The sequence below is a fragment of the Diadema antillarum genome, unplaced genomic scaffold (assembly GCF_040938485.1).
Source record: "Diadema antillarum isolate AM-2024a unplaced genomic scaffold, OU_Dant_1.0 seq00000762_RagTag, whole genome shotgun sequence".
Classification (NCBI taxonomy): domain Eukaryota; kingdom Metazoa; phylum Echinodermata; class Echinoidea; order Diadematoida; family Diadematidae; genus Diadema; species Diadema antillarum.
The window spans coordinates 238,043-262,104 of NW_027271652.1; the positions used below are offsets into that span (position 1 = coordinate 238,043).

The following is a 24,062-nucleotide window of genomic DNA, read 5'->3' on the forward strand; positions in this document are numbered from 1 at the left end:
TGTATTTCCACTGTGTGTGTGCCCGTCTACTGTAGATGAACAGTGTACGGTGCAAGTGAGAGAGAGACAGAGGTGGAGATAGAGAAGAAGAAAGTGAGGGAGAGGGAGGGAGAGAGGGGGAAAAAAAGCATATATTACATAAATATCTCCTGACAAGCATTGCACTGGGAGGGTTCACACAGAGGACACGTTAAAGACACTATGCTGGTGTGGGATGCACGCATGAGACACACGCTAAACGAGGCTTCCAATGGTTGGAAAAAAAAAGGCACTGCATAAAGGGCAAACGCTGCATGGCACTGCATGAGGCTTCGATTGCTGCTAGGTGGTTGCTCTCTCTCTCTCTCCTTCTCTCTCTCACTCTCCCTAATTCTCTTTTTGCTTTTTCTTTTTCTTTTTCTTTAGTGGTCCTCTCTCTCTCTTTTTCTAATAGAGAAGGAAGTTACTAAAACCTGTCTAGAAAGATTGCGGCCTTGGAGGATTCTAACAGATGTGGGATGATATGCTGGCATCTAAAAAAGCAAAATGAAAACGGCCCAAGCGAGAGACGACTTCTTGTCGATGTTTAATAAGGCTGATGTGAAGATGGAATATAAACTGGGCAGAAATCTCAGACAGACTAATTCCCTGTGACGGTATTGACGATGGGCTCGACGGCGTGCGAGGGTGACAACTGGGGCTGCGTCTTTCACCTTCATTATCAATCCAGCTATCAGCGGTTCAGCCGAAGAAAAAAAAAAATTGATTATCCGCGGTCGAGATCGACCAGATGTTGGAGGGGGCTGCCAGTGATAACATATTGAATGAAATACCTTATTAATGAAAACACCACGGGAATCGGGAAAACAAATGTTTGATGCGGTTGGTTAGGGCGCAGTAGGGGCAAATTTTCCTTCCAATAACTTTGAACAACAACAACAACAAAAATAAAATACAATGCATGTGGCATCACATCATTTGATGTTGTCCCTCATTGATGTAATTCCATTCAAATACTGAGGTCGTAGGCCTTGACTAGTGAAATCGATTGCGCCCTGAGCGAAGACTTGGAGAAATTATGCTGTATTGACTGGGAATCGACGGGAGGGAAGGAGGGGGCATGCACAGGCAGTGTTGAATAGAGAAAATAGTGCATAATGTTTAAGACCTAGACCCCCATCAAGTAACCCACGCAATGAATTATTGCCCTTGAATACACATATTGCAAAGCATATTTGACATTGTGTTTTCTTATTTATTTATTTGTTTAAAGAAACTGTTATAACTTTGTAGAGTGATCTGCTGTAAAGTAAGGGCATTGTTTAATAGTTTCCCTATATCTGAGCTGCATGGTCCTGGAAGCTCAAGCTAGATTATCTGATAATGAGCAGAAAAAATGCTATGAAAGAGAAAAACAAACATTAATGCAGTACACCACAGTTTCAAGACATCACCATCTTTAAAGGTATTGTTTCCCATTGGGAGCAGTGATTTAAAAAAAAAAAATGATCCAGATATTACATTTGATGCATACAATGTATGTGTAGGTCAGTTGTATCATAAAATATCCTACCATATAAACATTTTGCAATAAAACCAAAAATATTAGAAGATCAGTAAACCATAACTTTAGATGGTTTAAATTACAAATGATTTTATAATAACTTTTGTTCACAGTTTGTATGATTAACAATAATTAACACTGACTATACTGATTAATATTTTTTACACCATTGCATGTTTCTATCCCTAACTCACATTTTAGAACTATTTTGAAGCACTAAAGCTGGGCGTTTGTTTCACTTGCAAATGGTAAACAAAGCCTTTTATATCAACTATGTTCTGAACAAATAGTTGAACACTGAATACAAAATTCCTGATACTTTTGAACACTTGATTACATGGCTTTAGCATGATTTTTAGCAGAATTTAAACATCATACATGCTTGGTTGATTTCCTCGATATGGTTAAGATACACATTCTTCATTACATTACCAGCAACCCCAACTTGAAAGTACCTGTAACAAGCTGTACAAGAGTTTGGAATGCTATCATGTGCTACAATCTCTTTTTTTTTCTTTTTTTCTTTTTGTTGCTTTGCTTTGCTTTGTTCATATAACTTGCTACATCCCTTACCTCCAAATGAAATGACACGGTTTGAACGTTTCCTCTACATTATATGTTTCTTCTAAAAATAAAAATGTAGTGTAAAAGATACCTGAACATATCACTAGATGAATAAAGTTCAAATAAATCTTTCCTTTGAGTTTTTTTTTTTTTTTAAAGGTAAAACAAAAAATATATCCACGGATAGGGAATGCAGAACTATCAATGTAGCACATTGATCAGCAAGGTTTGAGGAAAATCAGATAATTTGTTAAAAAGTTACAAATTTTAAGGTGTAGGAGCCCCCATATCGATGGATGAGAAGACTATAACATTTTGTGAGGTAATGTACGGACACCGATATAAGAAAAATCAACATATTTTTATTTCCTAGTATATTGAGAGCGCATTTGACTATCAAACCTCTTCCAAAAAGCAGGGGGAATAATATTACCCTAACTTACGTCAGTAATGGAATGTGTAATGGAACCCTGTCGACAGAACGTGTACTTTTCATCTTTTTCTTTCCAAGTCACATTCTGTGGAATTCTCTAAATATTTTCTTAATACATTACTGTCCATACATGATGTTACGTCAGTGTTGTACCTAGTCTTTTCTTCAACTGTTGATCTTTATCGTCTTCCTATCTAGCCATGGCCGCATCGAAACTTTAAAAATTCTTACCTTAGAAGTTTTGATGGACTGTGAGATTTTTGTCAAACTTTGCTGATGTTTTCAACTATAAAATATTGATGCGTTCACTCAATGTTCCTGTATATTTGGGTTTCATTCCCCTCTGATATGATTTCTACAGCAAATTTAGAGTGCAACTAGCAATACTCATAAAGAGAAAAGCTACATCAACGGAGGTGGGGGTCCAGCAGAAATGTGCTGATTGAACTTTGGGAGGATTTTGACGAAAAAAAAAAATGGTTGCAACTATTTCAGCATTGCCCAATTTTCAAATAAGGCATCCGAAACGGCATTTCATTAGCTATACATAGTAAGTATCGGTTTACTCAAGTGACTGTGAGAGTCTGGAGCTACAAAACATTTGTGTAAAGTTTGAAGTTGGATCACTTTTTAAACAAACCACCTTTTCAGGAGTGACAGTCTATTTATAACTGAGGTGAAAAACAAGTAACCAAATCAAAAAGAAAATGAGGATTTTATAATACTAAACATTTATTTTAAAAAAATAAAATAAAACAGAATTTTCAATATCACAAGAACACATGTCTATTTCAGTGTACTCTCAAGAATCTAAATGGGAAAAAGAATAAAAAGATAAAATCACGGTTTTGTGAGTGTACGTACGTACAGCCAACTTTTATTCCTAAGGGGAAAAGATTCTTTAAAGTAGTCAAATTAGGATATACCCCACTGAAAATACTGAAAAACAGCAGCACTTATTTTACTCAGCATTTGAAAATGGCTCAAAACTCAAAACTGGCTGAACATTTATTGGCAAACAGCGCACCATATTGTAGTGTGTCTTCAGTACTTTCAGGAAAAGCAGAAAAATAAGCTGTTTCTCCATGTATAGCTGTACAGCATGGGTTAAAAGGTCACAATGTCACAAAAATAAGCCAGCATTACACTCCTACCAGGATGGGACTTCAGACCTTATAACTTTCTCCAGCTGAAAGAACCACTGTTTTTTACTGCATGCAAGCAATGCCAGGAAAAAATCCATTAATTTGATACCAAACACATAGGGGTAGACTTAAAATATGGACCTCAAATCTTGATTTTACGTAAGTTGTAAAACGCTTTTTTTGACGCATTACGTGGGTTTTGGGGGACTTTTAGGTAATTAATCTTTAATAATTAACAGTAAATGAGAAGAAATTAGCTATTGTCTTACCACATGTGATTACTGATGTCTTAGCATGCTGCATGTGAATTTTTAAGTCAGTTGGTGCATTCTTTTAGAAGTTACAATTTCTTAAAGTGAGAAAGTCATGATTGCATACCCTGATTGTGCTTATCACCAAAAGTGAGTATATTATTGGGGGGGGGGGGGGGGAAACCAACATGAAAAACAACTATGTCATGGGCAGCTTAAAAGTGAAATTGTCCTCTCTCTGGTATAAATGATAAATGTTGTCTAGAATATGTCTATAAAGCTCTTCAAATTTCGGCAAACTCTTTCACAAAATATTACAAATCATTTCAACTTATGAAGGGTATTGTACATGTCAACACTCCATGCTGTACTTGGCTTTGTCTATGAAATAAAGGTATGGATCACGCTTTATAAAGAAACTTCAGTCTCATTTCTTTCTCTCTCCCTCCCTCTCCCTCTCTTTTTCTCTATCCTCTCCCCCCCCCCCCCCCCCTCCTCCTCCTCTCTCCCCTCCTTCTACTCCTCTCTTCATCCCTCTCTTTCCCCTCAATTCAAATGGCTATGAACTTGGAATGCCGCGACCCATCTGTTTGCCGCCAAAACGCCATGAAGCCAGCTGATCCCTCGGACGAACGAGAGCTGACCTCACTCCACTGCTCACAGAGAGCTTGAGAAACGTGAAAGAAAGAAAGACAAAAAAGACAGCGAGAGTGAACGGCAAGCGAACAGACTCAGAGTTTAGAAGTAGGAGAGCTGCAGCTGAGAATTGTGATGGAGAGGAGGATTGCCGGCCAGGGCAAGTGGGGGGAAGAGCCGCACCAAGTCTCCTCTGTACCAGGAACCCCCAACCAACTGACGTCGACAAGGGTTGAGATTCTCATTCCATTTTCATGATCGCTCATCTGCATACAGCCAGTGCCCTATCAATCGGAAGATCGCGCTGGGTCGTTAATAATAGTGAGGGGGGTGAGGGGAGGGGACGGGAGGAGAGAAGCGACGAGGCCGCACTGTATGGGCACTGCCGTTTCTGCGAAGGGGACAATTCTTGAATAAAAAGAAACGCTTTGTTATCGTTAAGACGAAGAGAATGGCATGAGAATAACACAACTATTTCTGTTTACCAAGTCATGAGTAGTGGAACCTTCACTTATCTTTTTCCTCAATTGAGGAATAAAAAAAAATCCATCTGTTCCTATTGATGAACTTGAGTGAACTTTGTCAGCATTACTTTGATGCAGCAACTCTGCAATGTTAGGTCAGTATGTTAATAGTATACTTTGCAACATCCATTCAAACATTATTATTCAACTTGAAAGACTGACACAGTGTGCTTCTAAAAAGAAATATTAAAGATATGCAAAGTGTAAGAGCATGCACACACAAAAAGAACACAAAAGAAATTGCACTCAAAATATTAAATCTTACAAAGCAAGACAGACACAGTGTACCTGACTAACACTTAAATGTGAAATGCAGTATACCTCAAACCTTACACACTAGGGACTAGAACGATCCTCTTAAGATTGGGACCCTCAAAACACCTGTTAAATTTCTTCTTGACTTTAAATTTGTTATGCAAATCTCATTGTCTAAAGCATTAGCAACATGAAACAAATTTGCTGAACATACACAAAAAACTGAGAAATGTGCACCATGAATTGCATTTGACATTCGACAAGAACCACGAGCACCATTCAAAAGAAACCAAACAAACACTTGAATTAGAATAAAGATTAGACTGAATGAATTGTATTCCATTTACAACAAAAAGCAATTTCTATGGATACTTTCTATTTTTTTCCATAAATGTGCATCTGTAGTCTTTTCTTTAACAATTTTGATGGTACTACTACTACTACTACTACCAACAACAGAAATTATACTATCACAATCTCTACGAGTAAGAAGTGATAGTTTTGTAATGATTATCATTACAAATCATCATGGAAGTTTTACTAAATTCATTCATGTCATATTTACATAGTTGAACTAGACTAAAAAACTAGCCAAAATTGTATCCTTATACACTGGAAATGTAGCTTCTGATCAATCATAAATTTCAGCCATTCTTATTACAAATTTTAAAATGCTCGTCATTGTTTGGATGCATTCAAACAGTCTATTCAGTGCACAGGAGAAAAGACAGCTGTAATGCAAAATTTGAGATGAATTCAGTCATAGGAAGAGGTATGGAAATAGTGCAAAAAGAAAAAAAATACCCAAAACCAAAGACAAAAAGAAAAAAAAATATTCACGCTGATTTTGTCAGAGCTCTTCTGGCTCTGTTTGCTCATCTCTATCTGATAATATTGGACCAATGCATTTCAACCTACTTCTGTTCTAAAGATAGAATCAACTTTGATATGTTCAATAATGACAGCTTTAATGCACTTTTGCTATTTCAAGTTGTCTTCAATGACGGTGTCTTCACCCTGTGTTATTAGCTATATACATACTTGTTAAAGCTGAATTCATGTTAATTTGATAAAGCTTTTGTGTCTTCAGGTTCAAGTTTATTACATTCATAGAAAGTAGATCACATGTAGGGGGAGGCTCTGGTGTTCCATAAATTGCATTATGAATATGACAGCAGCCACATAGACAGGAAACTGGAGAGGGAGTATGGAATGTTTCTATTGACTGCTGAGTGAGGTTCAAATGAAGGTAGCCACTGAGAATTTTGGGAGATTGCACGGAACATTATCAGGGTGCCAAAAGTGCGGACAGAAAAAGACTTCACACTGCTTTCGCTACACAGGGCAGGGTCTCGATACACCCTTTCAACGTGCACAGATCCGCGGCAGGTTGCATGTGGTTTCTGATGAAATCCCGCTGCATTAAAATCCTTTATCGCCCTCATAGCTCAGAAGGCGTTGTCGTCACACACTGCATGTACTGTATATAAAGCTCATGCGCGTGGCAATGTGACATGGCGCACCGTGTGTATATATGTGGAAATATGCCAGAATTGCCCCTGCACGTACGCTGGCAGAAATGCTCCTGAAAGAAAGACAGACAAGGCAGAAACAGGCAGGCGAAGGGAAAGAAGAAGATATAAGAACACAGTAAGGGCTTTATTTCCTTCAAGTATCACATGTAATGAAACACATGTTCAGATATAAGGATGAACTTTAATGCTATTCGGGGACATGACACGGTTGAGATTTGCCAGTAAACTCAAGAATTTACAGCGAAATCACCCAGTCTAGTTAGAGTTAAGGAGAAGACAGCCAGCACATAATTATCATACACGACAATCTACACGTACGTCAGCAGCGCCGTTTTATTCAGTGCAGTGCGGCGTGCGTTCTATATTTGTCACTGCATTTACACAGGTCATATGCCGGTCGAGTGCGGTCTCCCTCAGCAATGTGCCACACACAGGCTCTACGCTGGCATCGATCTGGCCGGATCAAAGAGGATATCAAAAGCTATTCGCAAAGTTGCGATTTCCAAGAGCATACATTTTTTACTAGTGTCAAGACAGAGTGGGGGGAGGGGAGAGAAAAACTTCTCATGAATGAACACATCATACAGAAATATTTGCCCACGTGGGATGTGTATCAAAGGCTTGAGTTATTCCAACCATTAAAGTAAACAATATTTTTGTTGTTGTTCACAGTTTTCCAGCTTTGAACTCCTCTAGCTTCAGCTGTAAGAAAGAGGTGCAGCTTTGTGCTTTGTTTGCACATGTGTAAATGTGTGATGGATGTTTTTCAGTAAGTGTGTTATTGTGCTATATGTTTATGGAGTAGAAGTATGAACTACTAGGAGAGATTCTCAAAACAGGTGGTCACAAACACAATTGCATAAATTGGACAAAGAAACAAATCATTTTTATTTGACATCTCTCTTCCACACTTTATCTCCTGAAACTGTTTTTACTTATTCTTCACAATCTACTTCCCTGGCCACATGCACTGTACATGACTAAAAGACTATCAGCACAGGAACAGTAAAGAGAGGTGGTACGTGCAATGTTGTTGTTTTGCATATTCACACATGTACATTGCATGGACAGCAAGTCATTATCTACATTATCACAAACATTCTGAGTTCAACACACAGTGACAAAAAAAAACAACACTGACTTGAGATCTATTGCATAGTAATTGAGGGAGAAAGGAATTATCAAATGCTTTGCATCTTACATACTGTACTGTAGTTAATTGTCTCCAACTGACAGTGTGCTGCAACATGTCCTTTTAGATGTTCCTAAAACTTCCATTTGAATTCATTATTTTCAGGCTTTATGTAAAAGGTCAAATATTATATTCACCACTGTTATATTTCATATCATCTACTCACTAAACAGAAAAAAAAAAAAGCAGCAGGATACACATTTGCAGGATCTACATGCATTCCCGGCATACATGTTTATTATTTCTTTCTCTTCAATGGATGTGCTTTTCTGTAATTATCAGTTTCACTTTACATTGTAGCTTTTTTTTTTTTCTTTGTGTGTGTGTGAGAGAGAGAGAGAAGGGGGGGGGGACTTCTGGGTCATGAAAGATAAAGTTACAAGGCTATTAAAGAATTAAACACCACAGAAACAGCTTAACAATGCAGAAAGAAATCAAATACCATCATAAAAACAGACTATACAGCCTGTAGGTATTTAGTATTAAAAGACAAATTTCACTATTAACTAATTTGAACAAATAATACATTTAAATGTGTAATTTTTAGTTGGTTAAATGCTCTTTTAACTTGGCATATTGACGGGCACATTTAGAAAAAATGAAAATAGCAACAAAAACAAAAACTTTTAAAAACATGGCATATTTTATCATCATGTGAACTTGACAATTTTCAACTTTTCCATACTGGCAAGGGTTAAAAAAATGTGATATGGACACAATTCATTATTCAAGAAGCTACTAAAATGTGGTTGGCAATAATGCTCAAATCACATTTCCATGCCACAAAGGGAACAATTATAGCTCACTTGAAAAGGTTGGAAAGCTAAAGACCATCATCTGCATAATGAATTTGGGGGGATTGCGTTCACATTTTGTATGCAATGTTTTTTAAACCAATGACACCGAGTTCCCTATTTGAAGTACTCTACATTAATTTCACACACATAATTTCAATGCATAAACAGAATGTCTACTTCACTTTCTCTGTGAAAGCAAAACTACAGCTATTAAGCTTTATCACACCAACAACTCTGTTGGTGCTTGGATGGGTCTCATATACATGTTTGTACCTGGTATGAATACAAACTTATGAAGCTGTGCAACTTTGAAATATTCTCGATCATCTTCATGCTCTTATAAAAAATAAGTTTAAATCAAGAAATTCTGGGGTATAATCATGGCATAAAGTAGGGACAATTCTTCCGGAGGCACATTTTTTTTACAGCATAGGACTGGGCACAATGAAAATGTTGTTGGTGCTTGGCTGGGTGCAGTACCTGGTGTAATGATGAAGCTCTGAAGTATGAACTATTCTTTATCATCTTCAAACTCTTTTGAAATATAAGTTTAGGTAAGGAACTTTTGTGGTATACCCTTGGCATAAAACTGAGACAATTTTTTCCAAACAAAGGAACATCTACAACATACAACTGGAATGAAAACTTTGTTGGTGCTTGGATAGGTCCAGTACCTGGTAGGAATACAAACTTGACAAATAAGCTATGACGTATAAAATATTTTTTATCATCTTCAAACTCTTTTGAAATAGAAGTCTAAGTCAGGAAATGCTGTAGTATACCTGTGGCATAAAGTTGAGACTTTTTTTTTCCAAACAGAGGCACATCTACAGCATACGACTGGAATGAAAACTTGTGTGTGCTTTTATCACTGAGGTTTGCCATTGCAAACAGTCGTGTAAAACGGGCACATGTGTTGAGTTACAGCAGAATCGTTGTTTGGTGCAAACACTGGAGTCCTCCTGTTGCCATTGTTTGGACAAGTGATTACATTTTCCCAGATTGTTCAATGTAGTCCAAAATAGTAAAATCACATATATGATGAACATCATTTGATGAATACTATTTCAGATTTTACGCAATGCTATTTTGTTTCAAGTTATGATAACAATGATACAGTATTTCATGAAAAGTATGCAACTGTACCCAATCCTAACTGGCAAGATCTTCTGTTTGGAAGTGAAATACTTCCTTCAATAACAACCTCTGTTTCACAGGCTAGAGGTTTAGCTGCCGCAGAATAATGAATGGTGTATACTTTTTTTTTCTCCCGCAACTTACAATTTACATTTCAGATATCAATCAAACGTTATGCTTATAACCTCATCGAGCATCACTCAATACAGACAGTACTAACATTTGTGTTCCAATATCAATTGGAGATATTGCCACCTATCCTCGTAAGCTGTACAAACGAAGGCTAAACTACAGCACCCATTGATCATTTTATAGGAAGATGATACTGCGTGGAAGTTGGAGGGTTAAGTGCCGAATGTCCAGGGCACTGCCAGTGATGCAGAGCTCTGCACCGGCTTGACCTTTGGAAACGCATGACAAGTTCGGACATGAATTCCTCAGGCAATGTGGATTCTACACACTCGGCAGGTCTGCATTTTGCCTTTTTTTTCTTCTTCTTTTTTTTAAAACTTGTTCTTCTTTAGAAGCAAATTTCACGCAACTGTATGCAAGATTTTTCGAGTCACACACTTCCTGATTTACAGGAAACGTCAAGCCCTTCCAACACGTAGCGCCACAAATCTGACATGAAATTTCAACTTCTTTGGGGAAAAAAAAAGTGAAAGTGAAATACATTTTTCTGTGTCTCTGATGTAATCCATTTTGACACTTATTGTAAAAAGAAGAGAGAGATAGAGAAGAGGAGGAGTGAAAGAGATAAAAGATAAAAAGGAGAAAACCCCTTCCCCATTCTTTAAATTTTTGCATTTTTTTTTTCTTCTGCATTTCATACTAAAATGTGTACATACCACGGTACTTGTATACACTATGAACTCTCTTCCTTCAAGCCTGTACTATGGACGCTGCCATTTTCTTCTGGTGCATTTTATGCCACGAGTGCCACTGGGAAACAACCACAGTGGGCATCGTCAATGGCTTGGGTGCATATCAAGAGAATCACGCCAACAAATTGCATGACATTACGACGGCTGTGAAGGTCGCTCCTACCCGTAGTATACCATAGTTGATGGAGTTTTATTAATGGCAGATTAGAGATGTACACGCCACTCATAGCGTGAGGTGTAAGCAAATTCAGACAGGCACACATTGTATAATAGGTGTCTGTTGCCAATGTGTACCGTGACAAGGGGAACTTGAACTATGAAATCGATGGACGTTAGATGATGTACATAATTTTCAGATTTGTTTGTTTTTGATCTTTTAGTTGGTGATGCAAATAATTTCTATGGTTTTTGTTTCTTTTCTTTTCTGTTTTCCTTTCATTTCTCTTTTTTTCAGGTGATGCCATTGTTCATTTTATATCTTGAGAGTAAATCTTGAAAAGTACAATTTTCAGAACTTCAAAATGCTGGAGTAATTCTTCATCATTTGAAAATCAATACACAGCTCTTTATAAGTTGCAAAGTTCAGTTCCATTTTTTTTTTTCTTCTTTCTTTATGAAACTAGCCACCACGATGAAACCAGTGCCTTCACGCAAAACACGCACACACACACACACACAATCCACAAACAATCAACACAAATGAAACTGAGCTCTAAAGTTTTCTTTAATGATCACTTGACAACTATACTGTAGTCTAATTGCAATCAAGGCGAGCTGTCCTGTCCTGACTTGACTGTCGCATGACTTTCTCACGTATTCTTGATTTCTTTCTTTCTTTCTTTTTAGGCAGCTTCACCATTTAAACAGGAAGTACACTCTCCCTCCAAAGAAACAACTTTACCACAGCTATTCAAAGGCAGTACATGTCTAGGGCATCTGACAGTGGGTGCTTCCATGTGTGTATAAAATTATATTTGTGTGTACTGATGTGGGCAAACCACTGTTTATGTGAGTGTTAGGAGTATTATGCACTAAACAGCTAAATGAAGAATACAAAACCAAGGGATTATTCAATGTATTAAAAAGAATATATAATTGGCAGTTCCTTACAATCGAAAAAGAAAAAGGGACTTCATGTAATCCGGACTTTACAACAAACTTTTCATCAATAATTTTAAGAAATTACTTAATTACTGAAATACAACGACAGCACAGAGATTTAAAAAAATGATAACAATAAACATGTTAATATTGTACTTTTCAAACAGCACACATATACTAAGTTGGCATAGAAAAAGTAACAATAATTGATTCATGATAATGACTGCTCTGTGAACAGCATCTTTCCTACACTCTTATCAATACAGCCTCCATGGTAATCTTCCTTAGATATGTACGTATGCACTCATGAGCGACCCAAAGAATTGCTCTTAAGGATTTTGAACTGAATAATTGTTTCCTGTGGAAACTTGAACGAAGAGTACTGTCAAAAGTGGAATATTTTCGTTGTGGAAATTTTCATGCATCTTACACAGCATGAAACTATGTAGCATGAATTGTAAAAAGCATGCAAAGTTTTTGCTTGCTATAATATGTAATATTACTCGGTATTTTGAGCCCACAGAATAAAAAGCACAAAAATTTCATTTTACTTTGACGGGCATGAATAATAACTCATGCAAATATTTCCACATCCATACACGGAATCTTGAAGGTGAGAGATTGAAGTACTTTTGGCAAAAATTGACAGATACTGTGATATATCCTACACTGGCATTCACCACTATTAGCGCCTGAACAATTATTATTATTATTTTTTTTAAAGTGCACTGTCAATGATTGCAGTAAGAATAAGACATCTTCACGCGAGCACCAGTTTCTCGATGCTCACCAGCTTGTCTTTCAGGTTAAGCAGATTAATGGATTTCTAGCTCCCTGGAAGGTTTGTAGTATCACAGTCTTTTGTGCCTTTTCTGTGAAAGTCAAGATGTCACAAATGTGATGAATAATTAGCCTTTCTCAATCACATTCATACTGGCACTAACACTGGAAGTTGACACTACAAGGATTCTGGGCCCCATTTTATCAAAAGAAAAAATTGATTCGAAATTTCCTTACCACACAGGCTGCCATAGACCTACAGTCGAAATCAACTATATAATCAATTTTATCTCTTCATAAAACAGGGACCTGAACGAACAAATGTAAACACATCAGTGCAATCTATTTGCTGCTTGTTTCTTTGGTGGTGATATCACTGTAGGGTGTCACAAACAAAACATGCTTTAAGCCAGAGGGCAACTAAAACTTGTAATGGGCGAATAGAAATCTACACTGTATGCACTAAAGAGCTAATACTGACCTGTTTTAAGTACATGCACAGTCCCTGTCTGTACACCAATACAGGCAGGTAGATGGAAAAACAAAAACAAGAAAAAAATATGGTATGTACAAGCAAACCAAGTGAGCAAAATCTTCCCAGAAAAGCACTCAAAAGTGAGTTATGAATCTTCTCATTTCTTTCAAGAGTAATAAATGGAGTCTGAGTGATTTAGTAAACAGATCGCAAAACAATAAAAAGAGACCAAAAAAGAAATGATACAAAATTTCCTGCCCTTCTGTGGGAAATATCGATTCTGGATAATTGCATCTTCTCCCCTCTTTCATTTCTACTCCAGTTATCATGGCAATACATGGAAAACATGAATGAAATTATCAGGAAATAAGTGTGAAAACTCCCTGGTTTGATGCCATGTCTTCCGCTTTTTATCATACACACTTGAAAAGTTGAAGAACGTCCATATTGTACAGTCTTGTTTTTGTTTCTTAAGTTTTCAACATTCCAGCCCACAAATGTCAGCAGTGTGTGTTGAATCACAGAAATCTGTTGTTAGAAACCTGACTTACAATGAACATATATTTGCAAAGATACTGTAAAAGCAATTGGATGAAACAAATACCAAACAAGACTCTAGAAGATTCATGTCACTGTATATCCCATAAGTCTGTCTAAGGCTTCAAAATAGGGTAAACCAAAGGCTTTTGATACTGTAGCTATCAGGATCCAGATGCTATCATGTTCAACCTTATCTACTAAAGAGTCTTTCTCTCAATCCCATTTCATTTATCTCTTTCTGTCTGTTTTATACCCCGTATCTCTCCTTGATATACTCCTCTATGTCTCTCTGCCCAATTCTAATACAAGTTTGTCTCTATCTATTTCATTCTTTTCCTGTACATCTGCCTGTCTCTATATCTCCCTCTCTCTCTCTCTCTCTCTCTCTCTCTCTTTCTCTGTTCCTCATCTCCCTTCTATGCCATTCTTTCCCAATCATGTAATGTCAGCTCACACTTTACCCCTTAGTATCAAGCGCAACTTTTTGATACATCCTCTAGTTCCTGAGCACTGCTGTTCTCATAGATGCCACAGAAGAGACAAGGTAGGTTATCTGTGTTCGGGCCAAATACGGCTTTTTATATCTCTATCTGCTGTCAAGTTCAAAGTCAGTGTGTGGCCTTGTACATTAAACAACATTGCTTGGGAGTCCACCCACCCCTGAAGATCTCCAAGTAACCCCCTCCCGATCTGCCCCTCACCTCTATCTCTTCTATTCTACCCCAGATAAACTTGAACTTGGGCCAATGTCGTCGAGAGGAAAAGCGACAGGATAGCAGATCTTGGCACAAAGCAAGGACCTCCCACACAAGTGACAGGTATTAAGAGTCGATGCAAGCTGACAAGAGAGAATGAAGCAAAGGAGGAGACAGCAAACAACTGCGCCAATGTCGCCCCAGGAACGGTCGCAGAGGTGGGGGAAGACACACACCCATCAAGGATGGCCAAGGTATCCCTCTGACTGTAAATATGCAGTGCCGTCCCCACACCATGCTACAAAACAATTCTTTGTAGCTACTTGTCTCCTTTTCTTTTTCTTTTTCTTTTAACAGACGCTCACATCATAAAAGAGTGCATCAGAATGCAAATCCAGCTTTGGAAGAATTTGCTCCAAAACTCCACATTGGAAAAAGCTGTGTGGAACGAAGATCATTGTCTCACAGAGGAAGATACTAGGGAAAATCAAGCTAGGGGGATTGGACCTTAAAGAGGATAGATTGCTTGAATGCAAGCACATATATTCATCTAAATTGAAGTTTAACCTACCAGACTCGAAAAGACATGTGAATTGTAGAAAGGAAATACAGTGTAACATCAAGCACACACAAAACAATAGGATTTCATATTAGTTGTTTTTGTTTTGTTTAGTTCTTGTTTGTTTGTTTGTTTTGTGCAATATATGTGCATTATTTGAGACACTGATTTCCTCAGCTGTGAAATCACAATGAAGAGCCTGAAGAACCACGTGTCCTCCATGTAAATATGTCAGGTCTCTAAAACTCTTATCAAACATGTAGGAAACTACCATATTTTACAGAGAAAACGTGAATCAGCAACATTCCATGCACAAATGTCAAAGGACTCTCTCTGGTGACCCACATAGGTCATTTTCTAGATATGCAGTTTGGAGATTCAAGCACTTCATGTGGATTCAAAAAATGTGTTTGTTTCTTTGCTGTGTGTAAACAGTGGCAATTTAAAATGGATTTTTGCATCATGATGCACAACTGACAACTCCTGTTTACCATCTCCCTTTATCACTATGGGAGCAGAGATTGATGGAAATGGTGGGAATCTCCTAAGGTCATGACCTTGTCTGCAGAAAGGCCTACCCAACTGGGTGTGAGAAAGACAATTTCACTCCAATGAAAGCATACAGATCAGAATGAACTTTGTGTATATCATACATGTAATTACAAAGTTTGCCAACTATGGTTATCAAACATACCTATCAATAAGACAGATCCAAATGAATGTCCCTGTTTATATTCTCATTTTATTTTCCTTCTCAACCAGAATTTTCCACTTTCTTTTATATCTTCCTTTCATCTCCATTATTTTCACAGAAATGACTATCTATTGGCATACATTTTTCTTCCCATTTCTTGTGTGGGTATATCAGATACACACTTAAGATGAAGAAACAAGTTGTTTACCAATGAGTCGAATAACTGACAGCCGTATAGTTTTGAAAAACTGTGCAAACATTTTTTTTGAAATTTGTATCCCCATGTACTACTCTACATATTTACACAATAAATGGTGATTTGTGCAGCAAAGCAAGTGAATCATAGCATGTTCGGCTTGGAAAAAAACTTGCCATCAATGTACACGTATGTTGAGAAAAGTTTCACTTTAAAAATACATTATTTTGTTGTGAAAGGAAAGAATGAAAAGCAAACTTCAATCATGTTTGAAATCAAATCATCTTTTGATAGGCTGTCTTGTACCCCGTTTAGAGTCCTCCAAAACACGGCACAACCTCCGGAGGTCATGTCGTGTTTACGTCAGATGATGAGAACTTTAAACGGCCACAGCACAAAGCACGTAAGTCTGGCCTGAGTCCTGGCTTGAATGTTGAGCTAGACAGCCTGGCACAACCTCTAGCATCACCTCTAGAGGTTGTGCCGTGTTTACCGCACGAGGGGACTCTGATCGGTCTCGGCGCAAACATGGTACACATTTCTGGTGATCTGCGCTGTTCACTGCAGAGTGCATGTGTGCACAAGAGAAACTGCCCATCTCTCTCAATGAGAAACGGGGGCTCACTGGTCTCCACAGAAATATATGCCGACCTCGTGCTAGATGACCAGGAAACTCTTTTAACAGGGGTCTTCTCACAACCAACCCCACCCCCCCCCCCCCCGAGTTAATATAAAAAAAGAGAGAAAATAAAAATAACAATTGTTTTCGTCTGGCATGTCTTCCACAGTTCCTATTAGTTAGGGGAGTCTATGGGCTATTGGTCCAGAGGCGTTTTGCAATCATGTTTTGCCGATTCTGGACACACCATCTATTAATGTCTGTACAGTTTGACATTGACATTATATTTAACCCATTAACAACTGAACTGCCTGAAACTGCCCATCTTATTACTATGTGTATATCAAAAATGCCTGAAACCACCCATCTGTTTTGTTTTTGTTTTGTGTTTTCAGCTTTGTGCTTTAAATACCATTTTCTGTTATTATATGGAATATATAATTATGTCATTTCAATGAGGTCAAATGTCAACAAAAGTATGTCAGAATTACTTCTGTGACATACCATTCTCTTGGTAAAGTCTTACTAGGCTTTCAAATAAACATAACTTTAAAGGACAAGTTCACCTTCATAAACATAAGGATTGAGAGAATGTAGCAATATTAGTAGAACACATCATTGAAAGTTTGAGGAAAATCGGACAATCCGTTCAAAAGTTATGAATTTTTGAAGTTTTTGTGCAGTAACCGCTGGATGAGAAGACTACTGCAGTGTGTGAATAACTTAGATGTCACATGCGTACAACAATATAAGGAAAATATAAAGAGAATTTCACAAAATTTCATCTTCTGAAAAAAGTTCACATTCCCCCGACTCGTTACCGACAATTGTTATGGGTAATATTATTCCCCCTGCCTTTAGAAAGAGCCAAGTCAAGTGCTCTTTTATAATGTGAAAAAAGTAAAAATATGTTGAATTTTCTTTATATTTTCTTTATACTGTTGTACGCATATGACTCACAAGCTATAGTAGTCTCCTCATCCAGCGGTTCCAACACAAAAATTTTAAAAATTCATAACTTTTGCATCGATTGTCCAATTTTCCTCAAACTTTCACTGATGTGTTCTACTTGTATTGTTGCATTCTCTCAATCCTTATGTTTATGAAGGTGAACTTGTCCTTTAATAATAGACAAAACGTAACATGCATTATCTATTAAAAAGCTATTTCAAGTCATTCAGAAAGTTGTTAAAATGAGAGCAATATACACGGTTATGTAATTATATTGCTATACATTCTAGGGAGCCATAGGCCATTATGTACAAATTCTTCAGTTGCTAAAGGGTCTTGAGGTCAAGATTAAAGATAACATTGTATGCACTTCCACTCAAATGTGTGTGTATACACAATTTCACATATAAATATCTTGTAGATGGGTGCTTAATTGTCTTTTACAATTAGTGGAAGCAAAGAAATGATTCATGTATGAAAACTCAATCAAAAGTTCCATTCAACCATGTTTACAATTAAATTCTAAGCTCTTAATAGTAGTGCTCAATCCAGTTATTTTGTTAGTAAAAACACCCAATGGTTGAAATGGGTGCTGTTCGTTATTCCGAAGGTTCGTTACTCCGAAGGGTGGTTAATCCGAAACACACAAATTCCCTATACCTACAGGTTCGTTAATCTGAAAATGAAAAAGGGTTCGTTAATCCGAAAATTTGTCGCGTTATTCCGAAGGTTCGTTATTCCGAAGACTGGTTAATCCGTAAATGAAATTCGGAACAATGAACCTTCGGAATAACGAATCTTAGGAATAAAGAGCCTTCGGAATAACGAACCTTCGGAATAATGAGCTGTAACCGGTTGGAATGATACCCTAGTATATGCACTATCCAGTACTAAAGGAAACCCTACAAGGAATCTTATCTACCATAAAAGGAAATGGAAAGGACTGTCCTGGGGATATGCTAGACTTCAAGTTTACATCAAATACTGTAGTAACTCGGCACTGACGCACTGAAGGGTGTGACAAAAGAAAAAGAAAAGGTGGTATGGGGGAGGGGGAATGGATAGTGAAGGAGACCTTCAGAGATTCAATACCACAGTATACAGTTTTGGGGGTACCCCTACATGAAATTCACAAAGTAGGAAACACTGTATTTTGTACTCTTCACACATACAATACCATTTTCTGTGTATGATAGATAAAAGCTATCAGTGATGTAGCAAGATTACTCACAGATTTCTGTTCGTCATTTGGTTTGACTATCGTTACTTGCTTTCTGTTGATATCTTTACTTTTTACTCCTGGTAAGGTTAGTTCCGAGGCATTAGTTTTTTATTGTTTGTTTGTATTTTTCTTTTCTTTTTTTTTTTTTGGGGGGGGGCCTGTTTTTAAATCAAAATTGTTGCATTTGTGTGTGTTATGTGTCAAGGCCCATTTGGCAATTTTGTCAGTAGAAGCACAGTGACTTTTAATATGGGTGTTAGCCTCACCCTCAAACATAGACAATGATCCTTGCTTTCAGTCTGCATCAGAGGAATATTACTCAATTGCAGCGGGTGTTCTCATATTTTTACATCCTCAATTCCCTTGATTGTCTGTCTGTCTGTCTGTTTGGAGTCTGTCCCTCTGTGTTTTTCGGCATGGCATAGTGTGCAGACATCACCAGCTGTCATGACTGGGTACCAAATGCAGGGGACCAACTTTATCTACACCAAGAAGCTTGGAAATATTCACCCTGCTCATGGGCTTTGAACACTGCAAACAGACACATATTGTAATTATTTAAATTACAGTTGACACATTGAACAATACTGCTGAGACATGAATTAAATACATTCCAGGACATTGGCAGTGAAGATTAGTATAATTTTTGTTTCTTCATCTTTTCTTTTCTGATGCTTTTTTTTTCAGAAACACATTTAGTCAAAGTGCAAAGTGTTAAAAGCCCTCAGAATTAATGCTGTCACCAACCCCAATACAAGAAGGAAATCAATACAATCTCTAGTTACTGCTCTCTCATTCATTTCTCTTTTTCTTTTCTTGAGCAGGGAATAAGAAATATCTCTTCATGGAATGGAATAAAGATCAGATAACGGAATTACTGCACCTTAAATGGGAAAGGAAAAAGAAAACACTCTGCAACATATTTGTGTATCAAAGGTGACAGCGGGTGAAATGTGTCAAATAAACAACACACACAAACTCTGCCGGAATCACAAAGAGCCTCACAAAAAGCTTTACTTCTATTTGTCTTTTTTTCTTTTCTTTTCTTTTCTTATCTTGTTGTTTTTTTCAATGTCCATTTTATTGTGGCACCACACACATATAAACTGCATGGCCTGTAGTGGTCAAATGCAAGAGCCTTGAATCCAGCTTTCACAGCCCAATATGGGTAGTTTAAATACTTCCAGCATACACTGTAGGAGCATCGTAATCCTTGTCCACTGCATCACGGTGGGTGATTTCAACCCATTAACAGTAGTGTCACTGGGTAGCTTGTATTGCTGTTTTGGGTATACATGATACATTCAAAGACTTTCTCACAAAGTTTGTCCAATTTTGCCAAAACGTTCACTGTCCTTGTCCTGCTGGTTGGATTCCACTCTACAAAATCAAAGTCAACTCAGACACAGCATGGATATAGATTTGTCTTATTCCGGTAAGGGTCGCTGCTACAAAGATTGAAAACACAACTGTTTTTTATTTTGTTTTGTTTTGTTTTAATCTTACATTTCTTGTATGACATAATGTGTCTAGTTGATACTAATTTCTTGAAAACCACTGGTCTTCTGAGAGAAAAAAAAAAAGAATCTACAGGAGGTCAGTATCATTCTTGTCCACTTTGCAGAAAGCATAATTTGAAATTGACCAGTTTGCCTTGTTTGAACATTCACAGGGAGGTGAAGTGGGATGATTTGTGTGAACGGAATGAAAGTGTTGTGACTAGGCACATTCACTGAATTAATCAATCTTACATACAATGCTATGTAATGCAATCAAGTGACAACTTGTTTTTTGTTTTTCATTACCTAATTTGATAATGTACTTGCTTCTGTGCTGATAATGAAGACATAATATTATTAAAGAGAGTGCCAAAAGCAGAGTACAGCAAGATCAAGTTAGTTTACATCTAGTATCAGGATATAGTCATAGCGGCGATCATTGCAATCCTGCAATAACTCCCTCGGCCTGCATGCATCACACAGTCCCGCTATCCCATGCAATACTCTATGGCTATGGAATAATGTGTGTGAATGAAGACAACAACAGGCACCCTTTTTTCTCTCACATGAGGTTTATTCTCAACTTCAATACATCAACAATTTCTGGTACACACGCTCAGTCATTCTTTACACTACATGATGAAATATTCAAAATCTTGACACAAAGCGTGCATCTCATTTTTGAGATACTGCATATAAATTAATCACAAAATTTGTCAGAAAGAAGAATAAAAAAAAAAAAGAGGAAGATTCCATACAGATACAATAGGTGATACGCTGATAGCATATCACCGAAAAAGCTGATTTTCTTTTCCCTCCTGCTGTGATGGCTGATGCTGGTATTCCAATATTCTTCTTAAAAGGAATTCTTGCATGACAATGCTACTGCTGCACAGTATTCATACGACCTCTCCTCCTGCTACAGTTGTAGTAACACCACGGTGGTTTAAGAGATGGAGTTCCAACTGGCTGTAATTAATATTCAAACAGCTGTCATTTTTTTCTATTGATGCACAAAAGAATTCCACAGGTGCTCTTGTGCCTTTGATGACCAGGGTTCCATGCCGCCGTCTTTTTGAGCAATCTGAAGATTCATTTTAAACTCTAACTTTAATATCGGCTATATTCTGTTTGTATATTTGTTAAATAGAATGAATGTTTACTTAATGATAAAGCATATAAAACAAAAGTAAATCCTGTCCAGGATCATGTGCAAAAGTGTAAACCTGAGCTGTATATATGTCGTGAAAATATTTGAAACTGTACCCTCACTACAAAGCCGATTTTGTCATCTTTCCGATCACTTCCGACAAATGAAACTGAAATGGTATAATTTTCAAATATAGTTCTTTTATGTTAGATTAGTGTAAAGTCATATAAATTTGAGTAATTTTGATTTTTATTTCATCAATTTTTTGAAAATCTTCTATTCGCACATCCCCGTGTCTGCACATTACAAGTGTATGTATCGCTTAATTTTGTAAGCAGGGACGGCAAAAAGTAATTACCATCATAAAGACACATATCTTCCTTTGAGAGTGACCAGTCATGATGCAATGACACATGAATCAGTTGTCTTCCTATTTGTGGGGCAGCTCCAGTTTAGCACATACTTCAAATAATTCTGAGTGGCGGCATGAAACATGGGATCAAAGGGAATGAGACTGTTGTCACTCCATTTCTCAAACCTCTTTGGTAACACCTAATCCTTCTATAATGTCAGAGCAGCGTCAGTTTCAAAGTGTTTTCAAACGGCTGACATCTGTGTCTCAAAGAAAGTCCACGCGTGTTTGACAGCGACTGGTTCTTTGATAATGCTAGATTGTAGATTGTGCACTATTTCTTTGCTTTGCATCAGACATCTAACTATGGTCATCCTTGGTAGGCTAGGCTTCCCTGGCAATAAGTCAGCACTATGGCAGTGGGCAGTGCTGACCGTTTAACCTGTTGCTTCCGAGAATTACTTGATTTCCAATTGCTACACAACAGGGGGCACCCGGTTCCCGTACACAACGGGTTAATACAGATAACTGGACACACTGAAATTCTTCATTCTACTTTGCAGTTTGAACCCTACAGATCTTGACACCTCAGTCTCAGACGTGTCTGTGTTTTTTAATCTATCCTTGACAGGATTCAAATACAGTCAACATTCCTTTCGTCGACCTTGCATAAATCGAATATTCGCCTAAAGCCTGCCGCATACTATACGACTCACGACTATACCACTGACAGAATTTGGATCTGAAATTTAAAACACGCGTGTTTATTTTGAGACTATTGTGATTTATTTCGGATCCACAGTCTGTCAGTCGTAAGTCGTACAATGTTTATTGTGTGGCGGGCTCAGTCAAAGGTCTTTTCAAGTCCTCTTCTTTTTATATTCTATTGATTTTAATCCCTCATAATATCCCTCGTACATGTACAACTTGTATGTCAAATTTTCTCTAAGTCGAATCTATTTCTTCATTCCAAATAGATTCGACTTCAGGCAAGGTTGACTGTAACTTCCTTTCCTGTAATTTCATCATATGTGACCCTGCACCTCAAAACAAACAAAAAGTCGCCAGACATGACTTTTTAGTTAAGACCATATTCTAAAAGAGCAGACATTAAGCTTTAAAATGATGTTTAACTCAAATCAAATGGACTCTCCTAACCTATCTAAATATTGGAAAGAAAGCACAAACTCTGGAAAAGTGTGAACTGAGAAAAGAGGCCCTGAAGTACAGTGTCTATTCAAGCGCTTAATCTTTACCAAACCGTGCTGGCTGCGCGATGAATGTTACAAAAAACAGGAAGTAAAGCATCAGAGTAACAACAATGAAGGGATTATCAGATTAAACTGAAATTAGACATGCCTCATTAACAAATTCTGTCCATAATCAATGTCAACTTTCAAAGCAGTAGCACTATTCTTTCAAAAGTTATTAGAGTTGAAAGTGAAGAGTGTGGACAAGGTGTTTCAGAAATGAAAAAGGGATTCCAAAGACACCTAATCACACTATTCTACCAAAAATGTTCGAGATAAACTGCTAAAAACCACACTTTCCTCCCCGTTTTATGATACCAAATTTTAGCATAATGTAAAAGAAGACTCGCTCTTTCAGAAAATATGAAAAAGTCAAGTTCGGCTAGGTTGACCCATTTCACTTATTTTCAGTCCTCACGCAAAATCAGTGTGTGCGACTTTATGTTCGTTTTGAGGTGCACGGTCACATATTCTTTCTTAATAGTTGGAGGCAGTTTATCATTCATGTAAATTAAAGGGGCATAGTCCCGGTAGTGTAGAGGGCGCTGTTGATGATACTGCCAATCATCGTTAGCATTGATACGAAGATTACCGAAGTTGAGCTGTCATCAAGAGTAAAGTGCGTAGGTATTGCTATTAAAGTAACGCTGCCTTCGTTGTCTTCTCTGCACATCGCGCAGTCTGTAGTAATGCCAGGGTGCGTGCGTATGTGCTTGTTATTATGACATCACAAAAGAAGTTTGCTAAAGCTGTCATCCCCCTCAGCCGAATCATGAGCCGAACTGTGATCGGACCACTGACTACAGTGGATCGGACTTCTTCAGACTCGGGGAAGTGGGCCAAAGCGTAAGCGCTAAAGAGGAGTCGATAGCGTAGGTCTCTATAGGAAACTTGCGCCGTGCGCCCGCGTACACATTTGACTAAAACACCGCGACCATGCACATTTAATACATGCACATTTTTCATCAAAAGTATACACACATTTATCTTTAAAAGTGATTGAGAATTCTGTAATCTGATTGGTCAATCCACAAAACACATTTTCCATATTTTCTGAATTCCACTGCGCCTGTTGTACTCTGT

The 24,062-nt window shown here is 37.6% G+C and overlaps 1 protein-coding gene across 4 annotated transcripts in view; it reads right to left on the reverse strand.

Annotated features, from left to right (window-relative positions):
• The window catches only part of LOC139738641 (transcriptional regulator protein Pur-beta-like), a 72,604-nt gene that overhangs the window by 17,619 nt on the left and 30,923 nt on the right, over positions 1 to 24,062 (reverse strand). The gene's annotated exons all lie outside the window — the stretch shown is intronic.